General features: G+C 39.6%; 1 pseudogene across 1 annotated transcript; it reads right to left on the reverse strand.

The window, feature by feature from the left end:
* Window positions 1-228: 228 nt before the first annotated feature.
* Window positions 229-13,107, reverse strand: LOC129122056 (alpha-1-antiproteinase F-like; annotated as a pseudogene). Its single transcript, XR_013182588.1, has 5 exons — window positions 12,997-13,107; window positions 10,465-11,110; window positions 4,079-4,349; window positions 1,693-1,840; window positions 229-508 (listed from the first exon to the last, which is right to left on the reverse strand). The product of XR_013182588.1 is annotated as an alpha-1-antiproteinase F-like (transcript).
* Between the last annotated feature and the right edge of the window lie 3,175 nt (window positions 13,108-16,282).

Consider the following 16,282-nt stretch of genomic DNA (forward strand, 5'->3'; position numbering starts at 1 on the left):
AACCCTCTCCACCCACATGCTCCTCATCTTCCCTGCTAGAAGATGTATCTATGCTGTCAGTATCACACAGGCCTATTTTGTCCCAGAGCTAATGACAGTTCTGCATGAATGCAACCTTCTTTAAAAAAAAAAAAAAGAAGCAAGGCCCAAACAAACATGCAAGTATGATAACTTAAATTGATGAAGAGTCTCATCTACAAAAAACAGTGAATAACATCAGTTAAGAGGTGGAGAGCCCCTCTGTAGCCATGCCATACTCATCAGGTCTAATACTTGATCTAGGAGTGGTCATCACCACATACCTAATTTGTACATTAACCTAATTTCTTTTCAGAGGGTTCACAATTTTTCCCATGAAGAGTATAGTGTTGTCCATATTTATGACCATTAGGAAGGGCCTGTCGAATCTAACGGTAATTGGAACGGACATGGGCACTATTTCCATGCCTGTGGCAGCTGCTGCTTCGGTGCCAGTCTCATCCACCTTTACCACAGCCTTATGAATAGCCTGTGAAGAAACAGACATTTGACAAGTCAAGGGAGTACAAAACTGGTCATCTAGATAAGAATGAGAGTTAAAAGCACCTGAAGAAGTTACTGGTAAGAAACAAGTGTCAGATGGACAGGTGTGAGTCCACTGCTTAAAGATAGCAAAGTTAGGGGGGAAAAAAAATCAGCAAGCTACATGCAGCACAGCTTTCTAGCCCCAGAGAGGAAAAGTTACTCTCCAGGAAAAGTTACTCTGGAGGGGCATGTCCCTGCTAGTGAAAGCATTTGCTTTGTTTCTTTCTTATTCTTTGCATCTGCTCATGGAGATCTGTACAGCTAGAACAAATGTTAAGAGAGTAAGACCATATTTAGTGTGTATTAGAAGTGTATTAGAAGTTCATACAGTTGAAAAAATAGCATGAATAGAAATCTTAAATTATGTTTCCTATGTTCCTTCATGTTTTGGGAAAAATGGGAACAAAGATGAAGGGCCAGAAATGTCAGGTTAAAGCACAGAAACACAAAAGTTTGACCTTGTAAAATCAAGACACTGATAGATCCTGATTTGTAATGTCCACTTGAGGTCATGAGGGCAGTTGTTTTCTTCTTTAGACAATTAAGTTAGCCCTGATTATCAGCTTTAAACTCTAGGTTTATTGAATCATGATCATCTGTAGCTTTTACCTGAGCCTAGCAGTAATTGTTCATATGCTTGAAGCCAAATGTTTGTTATAATTGCATTTTCATTTCTCCCAAACAGTTTAAAAGCAAGCAGTGTGTTTTTCCTCTTCCCTCACCTCCATAAAATATGAGTAGTGATACATCCTACAGCCCCCTACTTGCCCACAAACAGGCTAAAGAAGGCAGACACAAACAGAAGCAGCCAGTGGTGACTGTAATAGCATGCTGCAAGAGGGTACCAGGGTGTGGATGGATAATGATTTGGTCATGTATGCTTTATAAAGTTGCCCCATGCAGGTCAAAATAGCCTTCTAAATTAAAAAATTACTGACTAGTAATTTGCTCCAACCCAATTGCTCATACAGTGCAACTAACATGGATAAAATACTCTGCATGCCATCAACTGCCTTTTTATGGAAACAAAGCCTCTTTACATGAGTTTTGCACCATGAATAGCTGTGCAGAAAGTGATGCAAGTATCAGTAACCATGGGCCCATAAAACAAAAAGCAGTATGACTTACCTGGGAAATTCTGTGCTGGGGCTGCCCAGTGATCCCAGAGAGGTCAGCCTTATCAGTGAATAGATCCATGATGCCCATTTTATATAAGATATCTTTTAGGTTATATGTCCCATAAAGCGTGAATTTCGGAAGATACAAATTAACTGAGCTGCCAGGAAAGAAGTGCAAGAATACAATGAAACATTTGATCAGTTATCACAGGACAACATAGACTCATAAGAGGAAAACTGATTTTGCTTTCTCCCTAAAGACATTTTGCCTGTAGCCTCCCTCTAGTCTACATAGGAGATGAAAATTTTCTGAAGTCAGTGATCTCTTCTGCAATCAGCTGGAAGCACCTTAATCATGAGCCATTACTGAGGGTGCACCTTGTGAAAAAGAGACTCCTTTAGGTGTCTCAAGCTGAGCACAAAAAAAATCCAACACATTCAAGTTCATGGAATGTTACTTTTGGAGAAAAACCTGGCCTTGTGCATTTGTCATATAAAACAGGACAGATAAAATGGAACTATATCCACTGAAGAAGCAGGACAATAGTAAGTAGTGATAGAAGGCATGGCAAAATAAAAGACAAAAGCAAATTTACAGAATGTAGTTAGCCAATAGATAATTTCTTTCCTGTGTCAAGCCTAGTGTCTGACTTACTCAATTTTAAGTGCCTAGATTGCTGCTTTCCATAAGTTAACCAAACTCTATGTTTCTGACTCGTTTTTCCTTGTTTTTCCCCTAAGTATCTAACAATTACTTTTCAAAGGTTAAGCCCAACATTTATGGCTAGAAGCAGCATAATGAGACAGAGGTTAGTGATAGCACTGACATTAGGTACTATTACCTGGTGAGAAACCAGGACAGCTCTCCAGGGCTTTAAGTCAGGGAGATGTGGAGCACTTAATGAAGCTAGCCAAAGAGAAAGTCATCCAGTGGGCAGGGGGGAAGGAAAAGCCCATACCTCCAGCATTGCACAGCATCTAATGCCAGCTCTGGCTGTATCCAAAAACAAGAGTGCTGTGGATTGATAACAGGTTGCTTGACCTCTTACTTCTCCCTGATTTCAGTCTGTGCTGATTGCTGCCCTGAATGAGGGTGCAGCTATCACTGAATCCTCTGCCTTACTGTTACCTAAAGGCACTCCTTCACAAACCCCCACTTGCTTCCACTACAGAGCAAAGGGAAAGCCACAGACACACAGGAGCAATGCAACCAGGAAAGGAGCAGTGGGATACACTTTTCAGGAGTGAAAGTGAGGTTTTCTCTATAGTTAAGCCATTTAAAATATCTCAGCTGTCTGTACTGGTGACACTTCAGCACTGTTCTGTCAGCCACCAGAAATGAAAGATGTACTTCACAACATTCCTGCCACTAATATCAACATCAGTTTGCAGACAGAAAAGGGACAAAGAGGTAGGTCACAGCCTTTACATGATTCCATATAATACTTTCATTTATTAAGACCTCCCAGATACTCCAAATAATAGCTGATACAATCAATTGTTTAAAGATTAAAGGGAAAAGGAGGAATTTGTGTCATTATTTTGTAGGAGGGAATCGTTATTATGAAAAATGGGGAGCAGCATGAAACAGACTTGTCTTTGACTGTGATTCTTTTTCATATTGTAAGATGGAGAGAGGAAATATAAATTCCTCCAATTGTATTTAGCATTCATCTTGATAATTGTAAAGGCAATTGTTTCTTTGGCAAAAATTATACCTAAGTATCTTGAGTCACCATCTTTTTGTCCTATGGTTCTATAGTCACAAACCACATAGCTACTCCCAGAAAATTACTTCATTTTTGCTGGGTTTCTTTTTTTTTCTTTTTTTTTTCTTTTTTTTTTTGTTTGGTTTGGTTTCTTTTTATTATTGTTGTTGTTTTGGGGTTTTTTCCTTTGTTGTTGTTTTTGGTGGGGGTTTTGTTTGTTTATTTTGTTTGGCTTTGGTTCTTTTCACATATTGAGCTTTGCCTTCACAATTGCTGAATGGAAGTTGTTATTTCAGCATTAACTGCAAAATTGCTGTTAATTTTAATAGGCAGAAATTAAGAAGAGACAAGAAAAGAGGCTGAAGTGGTAGGAATACACTTGTAAATACAAGGCAGAAAACTTCCTCCCAAAAAAGTGAGAAGGGGTCTAAGTCAAAAAGGGCCTATTAAGAGCTGAAGATGGGAAACAAAATGCAGAAATAACAAAAGTCCTAATCTGTGAAGGTTTTCAGTGCATGCAGTCCTGAATGTGAGAACATATGGACATTAAATCAGCCAAATCCAACTTAGGTCAGGAAATTTCTTCTACTGCTTAAAGTAGAACTAAAAAAGACATTGATTTTGTGTCATACCCCAGCACATTTGTTTCCTTGGCTACCATCTGAACCGAGAATTGCAGAATTTTACCTTTTTGTGACTAATGTCGACCATCTTGACAAATGTTCACAAGACAATCTTTTCTCCAGCTTCCTCATTCTTCCTCTATCAGGCAGAATAAAAAATGCTGAAGCACCTCCTTTGTAATCCATTTGCACCACAGTGGAAGACAGCTGCTCATCATAGCCATGCTTGAACAGGCCCATTCCAAACATCATTGGGACTTCAACAACCTTGGTCCCATCCACAAAAAATTTGCTCATTTTGGTGTATTTTGGATCGAAAGGTTTTTCCCATTCAGCTTGAAATAAAAGAGACAGAGTTACAGGGTATTTTTAAGGACATATTATCATAGGACACATTCTTAGATGACAGAAACTGGTACAGATGGATCAGCTTCAAAGACAAACCAATTTTCAATGATCACTTGATCTTACTAAATACACAGAATAATTCAATAGCAACACAGAGTTGGTAGAATGTGATGTACAAAACTCCCTCAGATCTTAGAGCAGGCTGCAAAATCCTTCATTTAGATGAGTTATCAAGGGTTCTAACTTGCACTTTTCCTCCATGATGACAGTTTTGAAGAGCCTGTAAAGTCCTCATATAATGCAGCCTTTATCTAAGCTCAAAAGAAGATTCTCTCATTTTCTTATTCCCAAAACAAAATAGGCTTGTAAAGGGTGACATGAGGCATGAATTCTCCAGAGAAATTAAGGGATTTGGGTTACTTGCAGAGAGGTGTTGGTACCTCACATTAGATGGTGATGTATAGAGTCATAAGGAGTTTAATTTCACCAGACTGCTGAGTTAGGAAACAAAACAGCAACATCAGAAAACTTTTCCACTGTTATCTTCACCATATTAAATTTTCAAAGGTTCCTCAGTCACGGTGAAACAAACCATCCACATTGAAACTCTGAAAGGTTCTTGTCCTCAGTGGAGAGAATTTTCAAAACCAAATTCCAGGTATCCACATAATATGTTTCAGAGGCTGAGCAAATTTTTAAAAAAGGGGGAAATTGTGGAATTTTGGAAAGGCTTTTTGTTGTTTTTATTTTAATTTTTAAGAAACCTTGTTGCTCTGTAGCAAATTTTGCCTTCTAGAGCAAAACTAACATTTTATCATATGTAATGGGCAAAAGTAGAGCTGTGACACTAAGTAAAATAAGTGACATCAAGAAAACCATGAAACAAGATGCAACCTCTGTTGACTTCTGATTTCTATTTGAACACTGATTACTAGGCAGCTTGTTACAAATGAAATAATTATTGTCTGCTGTTTCCACCATCTGACACAGCCTGCACTACTAAATAGCTTTCAAAAAAGTGAAATGAGACTTCTTCAGTGCATGTCTTGGTCTCTGAAAGTATAGACTGACAACTGCAATGCTCTGAACAGGGAAAAGTCGCTACTTTTATACATTTTATATACTTTATATACTTCATTAATAGTGACGTCTATCATCAGATAAATAACATGCAGAACTTTTACATTATTATGCTTAAGGGAAAAAAAAAAAGCAGAATGAATCACAAAAACATGACTGACACCAGGCTGAAAAACTTAAACATTTATCTAGCGCTCAAATCAGGGAAAACCAACTGATTTCAAGAAGAATTTTGCTTGAAAACTGCATAGGATGTTAGGACCACTACTCTGGGCTTCAGGAGTGCAAACTTTGGCCTCTTCAGAGATTTGCTTGGGATAAAGCCATGGAGGGAAGAGGGCCCCAAGAAAGCTGGTTTGTCACAACAATCTCATGCAGCTCTATAGGCTGGGGACAGAATGGTTAGAAAATGGCCCAGTGGAAAAGAACCTAAAGGAGCTGATAACAGCAGCTGAACATGAGCCAGCTGTGCCCAGGTGGCCAAGAAGGCCAATGGCATCCTGTCCCCCTGCACCCAGCACTGGTGAGGCCACACCTCCAGTTCTGTTCGAGGCCCAGTTTTGGGAGCTTCACAATGAGAAAGACATTGAAGTGCTGGAGCATTGAGGGCAACAGAACTGGGGAAGAGTCTAAAGAGTCAGTCACGTGAGGAGCACCTGAGGCAACTGGGGATTTTTAGGTTGGAGAAAAGGAGGCTGTGGGGGGGAACCTCATTGCTCTCTACACCTGCCAGAAAGGAGGATGTAGCCATGTCAGGGTCAGTCTCTTCTCCCTGGCAACAAATGATAGGACAAGAGGAAATGCCTCAAGCATTTCAGGGAAGGTTCAGGTTGGACATCAGGAAACATTTTTTCACTGAAGAGGTTGTCAAACATTTTAAAAAGCTGCTCAGGTATATGGTAGATTCATGATCACTGGAAATGTGCAAGAAATGATTGGCCTTGGCACTTAGTGCAAATAATTTATTTGATATGGTGGTGTTCAGTCAAAGGCTGAACTCAAAGATATTGGAGGTCTTTTCCCACCTTAATGGCTCTGTGATTCTCTTGATATTCAAGGATGACCTCCACCAAGCACAGGAGTGATCCATCCTAACAAAGAAGGAGTCAGGTAAAAATGCCAGGAGGCCTGTGTGGATGAACAAGGAGCTCTTTGGTGAACTCAAACACAAACAGGTAGCCTACAGAAGGTGGAAGCAAGGACAGGTAACCTGGGCGGTATAAAAAGAGATTTTCTGAGCCTCCAAGGAATAGATAAGGAAAGTTAAAGGTGTGATAGAATTAAATCTGGCCAGGGACATTGAGGGCAACAAGAAAAGCTTCTATAGGTATGACAATGATAAAAGAAAAACTAGGGAAAATGTGAACTCCCTTTCAGAAGAAAATGGGAAGACTGGTTACCCAGGACATGGCTGAGGTACTCAATGACATTTTTTCCCTCAATCTTTACTGGCAAGTGCAGGGACTGGGAGAATGAAAGTAGTTCACTGTAGAAGAAGATCAGGTTCAAGAACATGTGAAGAACCTAAGATGAACATGTCCATGGGACCTGCAGATCATGAGGGAAATAGATGGAACAGCAATACCACTATCCATCATATTTGAGAAGTTATGGCAGTCCAGTGACATTTCCACTATTGAAAAAGATAAAGGAGAGCTCTCACTTTTAAAAATGAGGAAAAGAAAAGAAAGACCCAGGAAACTACCACTCTTTCTCACCTCTTTGAGTGGCAAGATATGGAGCAGATTGTCCTGGAAACAATGATAAGACACATGGAAAATTAGGAAGTGATTGGTGACTGACAACATGACTTCACTAAGGGTAAACTGTGGTAAAGGAAGATCAACAGATATCATCTACCTGGACCTGTGCAAAGAATTTCACACTGTCCTGCAAGACATCCTTGACTCTAAACTGGAGAGATGGGTGTGAGAAGTGGCCCACTGAGTGGATCAGGAATTGTCTGGATGTTTCTATTTGAAGGCTTGCAGTCAGTGGCTTGTTGTCCAAGAGGAGATCAGGGATGAGCAGTGCTCCTTGGAGGTTGGTATTAGGAGCAGTGCTGCTCAATATCTTTGTTGGTAAAGTGAATGGTGGAATTGAGGGCACCCTCAGCAAGTTTCCAGAGACACCAAGATGGTGTGGTTCTGTTGACATGCTGTAAGGAAAGGATGCCCTCCAGAGCTAAGGGATGCCACCCAGACAGAGAGGGTGCCATGCAGGCAGAGTGAGACAGGATTGAGAGGTGGCCCCACTAGAACATCATGAAGTTCAACAACGCCAAGTGCAAGGTCCTGCATGTGGGTTGGGGCGATCCCAAGCATAAATACAAGCTGGGAAAATAATGGATTGAATTGAAAGCAGACCTGAGGAGAAGAACTTGGTCCTGTAGGTTGATGAGAATCTCAGCATGCCCCAGCAATGTGTGCTTGCAGCCCACTAAGAGAAAGCCAAAAACATATTGAACTGCATAAAAAAGGTGTGGCCAGCTCCACTTCTGCTTCACTCTGGCAAGATCCCACCTGGAGTACTGCATTCAGGTCTGGGGTCTCCAATAAAAGAAGGAAATGGATCTGTTGGAGTTATTCCAGATGAGGGCAATGAAAATGATCAAGAGGGCGGGAGCAGCTCTCCTATCAAGACAGGCTGAGAGAGCTGGGGTTGTTCAGCATGGGAAGAGAAGGATCCAGGAAAACTTTAAGAGTCCCTTCCAGTACCTAAAGGGGGGAAGTACCTATAGAGGAGAAGTATCAAGGGGAATGACTTTAAATGGAAAGAGGGCAAATTTAAATTTAGATTAGATATAAGGAAGAAATCCTTCACTATGTGGGTTGTGAGGCTGGAATAGAGAAATTGTAGATGCCCCATCCCTGGCAGTGATCAAGGCTAAGTTGGACAGTTCTTTGAGCACTCTGGTATAGTGGAAGGTGTCCCTGCCCATCGCAGGGGGATCTGAAATAGATGATCATTAAGGTCCCAAGTCATGACTATTAGTTAACACACAGATTAGACAGAGATGATATTCACTAATACTTTCCTCCTATTTCAAAGGCACTCTTATTCCTAGTTCTCACTTCTACCTTAGGGGATACCTTCTAGGCACCTTTCTCATGTGTTTCACAGCACTCAAGCAGCAAAATGAAATTCAAAGTATTCTTTGTCATTATGATGTTGACTAAGGCATGAAAAAGGATTGGTGTAACATAGTGGAATGACATGTCTTGTAGGTCAGAGTCAGGAAATTATTCCCAGACTTTTGTTCTTGAAGAAGGAATTCTGTACTATGCTACACCATGAAAAAAAATGTCACCAGTAGTGTGCAAGGAAGTTTGTAATGCACAAAAAGAGGACAAGCACCTGAAAGTATGCACTGGTTATACAGCTAAGTGAGGTTTAAAAATCCTCTCCAGATTAATCCCAGATCTAGATAATTAACCTACTCTTGATCTCAAGACTAAAAAAATGTTATTATAGTATTGCGATTAATGCTATTCTTTAATCCATTTGCTTTAAAATTGGTGAGATAAAACTGAAACTCCACCACCTTTAGAGGAGCTAGGAAATCTTCGCAGTAGTAAACTGAACATCTCTTTAAAAAAAACTAACAACCCTTACTGTTCGAACATGTAAAAATTAACTGTAATAGAAAGTCATCTTTAATATAAGGTTTCTTGGGCTTTTTGTCCCCACTGTGCTACTAAATTCATTGCTCATTTTTCAAACACCTTTTAGTAAAAGAAAAATTGACAGGTTTTTTTGCCTGTTTTGAAAGATGTACCTGATGCTTAATAGAAGTCCAAATGAAAACATTATTTGAGATAAACAAGTAGGTTTTCAAGAGAACTAAGAAATATCAGTCATCTGTATTTCAATTAGCTCCATTTAGTTGTGCCAAATCTTCAGACATTAATACAAGGAGCAGAGATGCAGATGGAAAGCAAAACAAAACAGAAATATAGTTCTTAATTATTTTCAGGGGAAGCCTCACAATGGAAAAATGCAAGCATCCAGGTTCTAAAAGGATAGCTTTTCTTTTAAAAATTTATCTAATATGCCATCTCCATTTCAATTAGAAAGCTTGATGATATTTTTATCAGATAAATTACAGAATATTATTTTTCTGACTACAAATACTTTACTTTCAGCATATAATCTGTAAGAGAGAGAAAGTTTGAAATAAGATGCAATATCTGTTATTAGACCACTGATTGAGCCTTACAGCCTTGATCCTCTTCTTCTCATTAGATCAGAAGTCTGAAAAGCTCTGGGAACATCTGAAGACTGTATCTAAGCAGACTGCACAAGTTAATTAAGAAAAACAAGCTTATTGTCAATAGGCTTGTGTTTGATACTGGTGGGTCCATCTCTCCACTGGAAAATATTAGAATCTGCAAATCAAAAAAAAAATGTTGAAACCTATGCCTCTAGACACACTGGGACTACAGACATGCTATTGGCAAAGGCATAGTTAGTAAAAAAATAAGGAGAACATGAGTGTGAAACTAAAGCTATTGTAGCTTGTTTAGTTTTCAATACATAAACATACACAGTAACAGCAAAGCAGTTGTCTAAACATATTCTGTTTGATGAGATGCTAATTTTTCCTTTAATAGAATTATTTGCATTTAACTCTGAACTTGCTGAACAAAAAAACCAGCTGGATTGAAATTCACAGAAATGGATCTCAGCCAAGAAAGTGCTTGAATCCTACTAGACTGTATAGGATTAGATGCTTTACTGCCTAGAGGTGCCTTCCTCAAAATGTATTTCACTTAATTTTCTGAAGGAAAGAAGGTTATATATTAAAAGATACAGGAAAATTTGCCATACATTTTGCTAAGAGTTATCAGTGTCAAGTAGAACATCATTTCCAATAGCTCTGTTTCTAATTAAATATGAGTGAGGGCCAAAAGGGAAAGATATGAGTCCACCTGCAAAACCATATTGCAAAAAATTATGAAGTTTAGAACTGACCTGTGGAAATAATTTATGGAGTAGAAGAACATGATATGTATATCTTACCGTTAAAATAGATATAGCTAATAAGGAGAATTTCAGTAAGTGGATCTAGGTTATTTATGAGGTCCTTGATTTTTCCATTCGTTCTTCTTGCTACATATTCATTGATCTTTATCTGGGCTTGATTAGCCTGCTTGAAGTTCATAGGATAAGCTTCTCCTTCATAGAAGTTTCTGAGATTACTTAAAAATTTTTCTTGTGGCTTCAGTCGATCAAGCACAAACAGAACATTTCCCATATTCAACTGTAAGCCCCCATTCCTTCTGTTTACCATTTGCATGAGTTGACGATAACCTTCATGTATCTCATTTTCAGAAATCTGACGAGGGTTAAAGCAAAGGACCCTAAGAATCTGTGTCAGGGTGTCTGATCTGGCACCCAGAGTCAGCATTGCAAAGGCGGTTGAAATGCTCAAAGGAGAGAAGAAAACGTTTCCGTTGTTTTCACGAGAAGAAATATCTTTGTAGAAACAACATGCAAATCGACAAACACTGTTCCTTACATTCTGCCATGGCATATTTTGGTTTTCTTGTGCTCTTGGGTTCTGGTTTCTTACCCCTTGTGGATAAGGCTCATAGCAGTAACTGTTGGAAAGGATTCCAACAAGTAAAATACACAGGGAAACCAACATCTTCATATTTCTCTGATTCTGTAATAGAAGAAAAGTTACATTTGGCTTACAAATCTATTCACCTTGTGTTTAGCAATACATCAATCCCTTCACTATACAGAGTTAGCTTAGCACCAGTGACTCCAAGATGTTTGAATTGGGGGAAATGAGCTTTCTATTTCAAGGAAGCAGACTCTGGAAAATTGCTCAACCTACTGAAGAGGTTATGAAATAATAAAAATTAAAGTCAAAGAGGGATGAGGTAATTCCAAATACGCCCTCAATAAAGTTAAGCTACAATTCATTTTAAACTGTTTTTTTTCCCAATAATCTGTTTTCAATATGGCTTTAAGTGAGGGAAGAGTCAAAAACACAGGTTTATAGAGAGGAAAGTAAGGGAGACAGTCAAGGCTAATCAGTTAAATTTGGAAATTGAACTGATGAAAAATCAAAGCAGAAGAAAGGCACATTATACCTCTTCTGTGAAAATTAAAACATACATCTTTGAATATGCTGCATATAAACCCATATGCAGGCACCTAAGAGAATGCAAATGCACTTGTTTATGAGGAAGTGATGAACATTTATGGTGATTTCATAAAGCTTTAACAGTTGAGCACAACTAAAAGAAAAAGACAACTTCCACAAAAATAATGAAAGAAATAGCAATTAGGATGTTATCAAAACCCTGAGAAGACAGTGCTGCTTATAAAGACAGGGAAAATGAGTATGTACATAGAGCACCAAAAGGAAATAAGTGTGCCTGCTGCATACAAAGGCATGCCCAGTCCAGTGACTGAATCAAATCACCTAAAAACAAAATTAAAAAAAAAAAGTAAAAAAAAATAGAGAAACTCTAGAGGAATATTGTATTTATCATCAGAAAGATAGAAAATGTTGATTTGGCGGAGAAGTTTAAAATGGTTGAAAGTGAAGATGAGTGAGTAAATTCTGGAGGAACAAAGACACTGACAAAATACAGATAGAACAGGAAAGCCTTTTCCAAAGCATGGAAACCATTCATTCCACATCTACGGCAATACTTTCACCTCTAGAAATTAATACTGTATCATAATCAGTTCAATAACTTCTGTCAATAGAGAGAAGTAAAGATGTGGAATATCTGGAAATCCAAAACATCCTCCTGTGGTATGTGACCATTTGACCTAGCAAACCTTTTATAAAACAAAGCTCTCTCTAGGGGAAAAATATCTAAGGTTTTTGACTTGCACTGAGAAATACAGCCTCTGTGTTGTAAAAGCTCTGAATCCTTATCAGCTCCCACCATGATCCCACATTTGTGTTCTCCACTTTCCATCATTTGGTTTCTCCAAAACCCAGTGAACTCAGAATGCTGATCTCGGCTTTAGAAATAGATGCTTGAAACACTCCTTAATTCACACTCTGAATATCATGGTCATGGAAATACTACTATTGCTAGCAAGGGCCTGAACCCCATGGCAAGCCACTTTCAGACAGTGCACTTTCATATCTAGAACACATTTAAATTCAAGCTTTGATTTGTTTGTGACTTCTCCCACCATCACTCATACACTAATTCTTTTAGCAAGTTTCTTTTTTTTTTAAGTGCTCTCTAGATGCTTTAGAGAGCAATCCTTAAGACCCCACTTTCATTTTATTTCACATCCTACATTGGTTATTATCATCAATGTACTTAATTTAAAACACTTAGAAATGCAGTTTTCCTAAGGAGAGTCATGCCGTACACATGTGCCAATCTCACAGAGGACTTATCTTTTCTATTTAAAAAGACCCCAAAATCATAATTAAACAATCCAAGAAATTTAAGCCAAAACTTGAATATGAACATAATAATTTCTCAGTTGAACATTCAAAAATTTTTCTCCAGAATATAATTTTTGACAATTTTTCCACATTAAAAAAAAACCCAAAACATTACTTACAGTGAATTCAAAAGGGTCCTGTTGTATTCACCAGGTCTGCACAGGTCCTTGCTCAGTTGTTTATGCTGCTGAATACAAAGCAGGGTATCCTCTAGTAAAGGTTAAGATCATCTAAGGGCCATGACTCACACATTATAATTTTAGAGATTAGTATGATGTCGAAACTAGTTTTACTGGACACTTTACTGAATATGTTCTACACGTGACTTCTTATTATTCATGACTATCTGATCACTCCGGTTAGATTCAAACCCATTTTCCTCAAACTGAACCTACTTTTTCTTAATATCAAACACTCATACACATCTCAGTTGCCTGAATCTACTTTTTTATGAACAGGTTACCAGAAGCAGCAACTACAGAGAAATATTTTTAACATCATTTGCATAATTTCCAGAATTTCCAATAGCATTGCTGCCACTAAGACAGGAGGGCAAGACTTGATGCACCAGGACAATCTGAATTTTTGTGATCTACCTTGCTTTGTCTCTGCATATCCATGGCAGGGGTTGATTGTCTCCAGGTGAAGCCAGTGATGATTCTAATAGGTGCAGGGCTTGGAACACTGTTGTGGCACACTAGCAAATGCTGTCAGATGTGTACCTGGCTATCCCCTCCCAGACAGGGAATCCACTGGCAGCAAGAGCTGTGATATTGACTCCTGGGTCACTTGTATGGCCCTGTGCCCAGAGAAGAAGAATGCAGCTGGGATGCCATTGAATGTAGGTGACTGCAGTTACAAGCATGGCCTGGGGACAGGGGGTGGAAGCCGAGGAACATGGGTGTTAAATAGAGCAAGTCTTTAGATCAGCTTACTATCTTATAATCTGGGATGTGGGGAGCAATCCCCTCTGATCGTGTGCCAAGTTCAGCTGGGTCACATCAGACAGCCTGGTATCCTGTGCTCAGCTTTACTCCTGGGTGCAGGATGGCCAAAGCATCATGGAAGGGAACTCTGGGGACCACACAGTTCAAACCCTTGCTCAAACCAAGGTCATACATTGAGTTGCTCAGGATGGTGCCCTGCTGGGTTTGACTCCCTCAACAATGGAGATCCACAAGCTCTCTGGGCAATCTCTCTATTGCAGTGTTTGACAACACCAACACTAAAACAGGTTAACAGGTTAACAGGTTTTCTCCATGTTTAAGTGGAACTTCTTGCATTTTAATTTGTGTTCATTGCCTCTTGTCTTGTCACTTGATGCCACTGAGCAGACACTATCTCTGTCTTTACTTGTCTCATCAAAAATTGGGTAATCATACATTGTTGAGACCTCCAGGTCTTTTTTCTCTGGACTAAACATTACTAACCTTTACTCTTTTAGCCTCTCCTCATACTGCAATTCTTCAATGACAATTCTGGCACTTTGATGGAGTCATTCTGGTTTGTCCATGTCTTCTTTGCATTGTGGAGCCCAGCAATGCTTGCAGCTCTCCAGATGTGCATAGCAGGCATGAGTAGAGAGAAAGGATTTCTTGCAGTGACCTGCTGGCAATGTTCTTCTTAAAGCAGCTCAAGTACATGGAATTACAGACTCGTAGAATATTGGAATGGTTTGAGTTGGAAGGGACCTCAAAGATCATCTAGTTCCAAGCCCCCTGCCATGGGCAAGGACACCTTCCATCAGGCCACAGGTAGGTCAAAGCCCCATCCAACCTCACCTTGAACACTTCCAGGGATGGGGCACCCACAGCTTTTGTGGGTAACCTGTTCCAATGTCTGACCAGTCTCATAATGAAGAATTTCTTGCTTATATCTAATCTAAATCTATTGCCTTTCTGTTTAAAGCCTTGTCCTATCATTACAAGTCTTTGTAAAAAGGCCCTCTGCAACTCTCCTGCAGGACCCTTTTAGGTATTAGAAGGCCACAATAAGGTCACCATAGAGTCTTCTCCAGGCTGAACAACCCCAACTCTTCCAACCTGTCTTGGCAGGAGAGATGTCCAAGTCCTCTGATTATCTTTGTGGACAGGTTCTCTTCTGGACAGATCCACAACATAAGAAATGTTGGGGACCCCAGAGCTGGATGCAGCACTCCAGATAGGATCTCACCAGAGCAGAGGGGCAGAATCCCCTCCCTCACTCTGCTGCCCACACTCTTTTGGATGTAGCCCAGGGCACAATTGGCTCTCTGGGCTGTGAGTGCCCATGGGTGGGTCATGACCAACCTCTCATCCACCAGCACCCCAAAGTCCTTCTCAGCAGGGCTGCTCTGATCTGTTCATCCCCATCCTTTGTTCCTACTGGAGGTTGCCTGACCCAGGTGCAGCCCCTTGCAATTGGTCTTTTAAACTTCATGAGATTCCCATGGGCCCACTGCTCAAGCTTGTCCTGGTCCCTTTGGATGACATCCATCCTTCAGGCATGGCAACTGCACCACTCTGCTTGGTGGTGTCTGCATTTCCTGCAAGAACTTACTTATCTGAACCCCATGCACAGTATCTCACTTTCTAAAACTAGGGTAATGTTTTCTCTCATTTTCCCTTCAAAATGCAATCATTTCCAGGGAGGGACCAACCCTTATTACACACAAATAGAGTGCTGATCTAAATGCTGTTTCTAAGGACATTGAAATAATAACCACAACAATACTTCAGCAATATTTTCTGTGAGGCAAAGATACAACCAGTGAAAGTTGTTGATGATTACAACCTATGAAGAGGCTCAACAGGTTGCAGAAAACCCCTTAACCAAGTTGCTTATGAGGTAAAACTTGTGAAATAAGTGGCTTTGAGGCGTGATACTGGACTCACACATAGTGTATTCTTCACATACACCACTCACCTGAAGGAGTACTTGATATACTATTTTTCACTGCTTCTTGTCTATATAAGAGCCAAGAATCTTGCTTAGAGCTGGCGTTTAATAATGGCCTGCAGTTTTCATGGTATATAAAAACTGATTTCTGATGAAGGAAGGAAGCCCAATTAAATATAGACGCCATGCTAATGACAAGGTGACGGACAAATGACTAAGACAGATTTGAACACACCTAGGCCACACCTAAGGACACCTGCAGGAGAAAGCATGCTGCTGAACATGGGAAAGCTGCCCTATGATTGGAAAGAAAGCAGAAAAACTCAATACAGTTTCAGTTTCTATGAATAATGTGAGTATCTGGACATTAATATTAAAGAAAGTCCAACTTTTTCTTTCATATGTTTCCAGTGTCAAGCCATGACAGGAAAGAAGGTAAAAGAGAGGGTAACAGGTCTTGACCCAGCTGTATATCTGTATTTAATGAAAAATCTTCAGCAGCCATAAACAAGGATTTTTATTGCAATT

The sequence above is a fragment of the Agelaius phoeniceus genome, chromosome 6, assembly GCF_051311805.1.
Source record: "Agelaius phoeniceus isolate bAgePho1 chromosome 6, bAgePho1.hap1, whole genome shotgun sequence".
Classification (NCBI taxonomy): Eukaryota; Metazoa; Chordata; class Aves; order Passeriformes; family Icteridae; genus Agelaius; species Agelaius phoeniceus.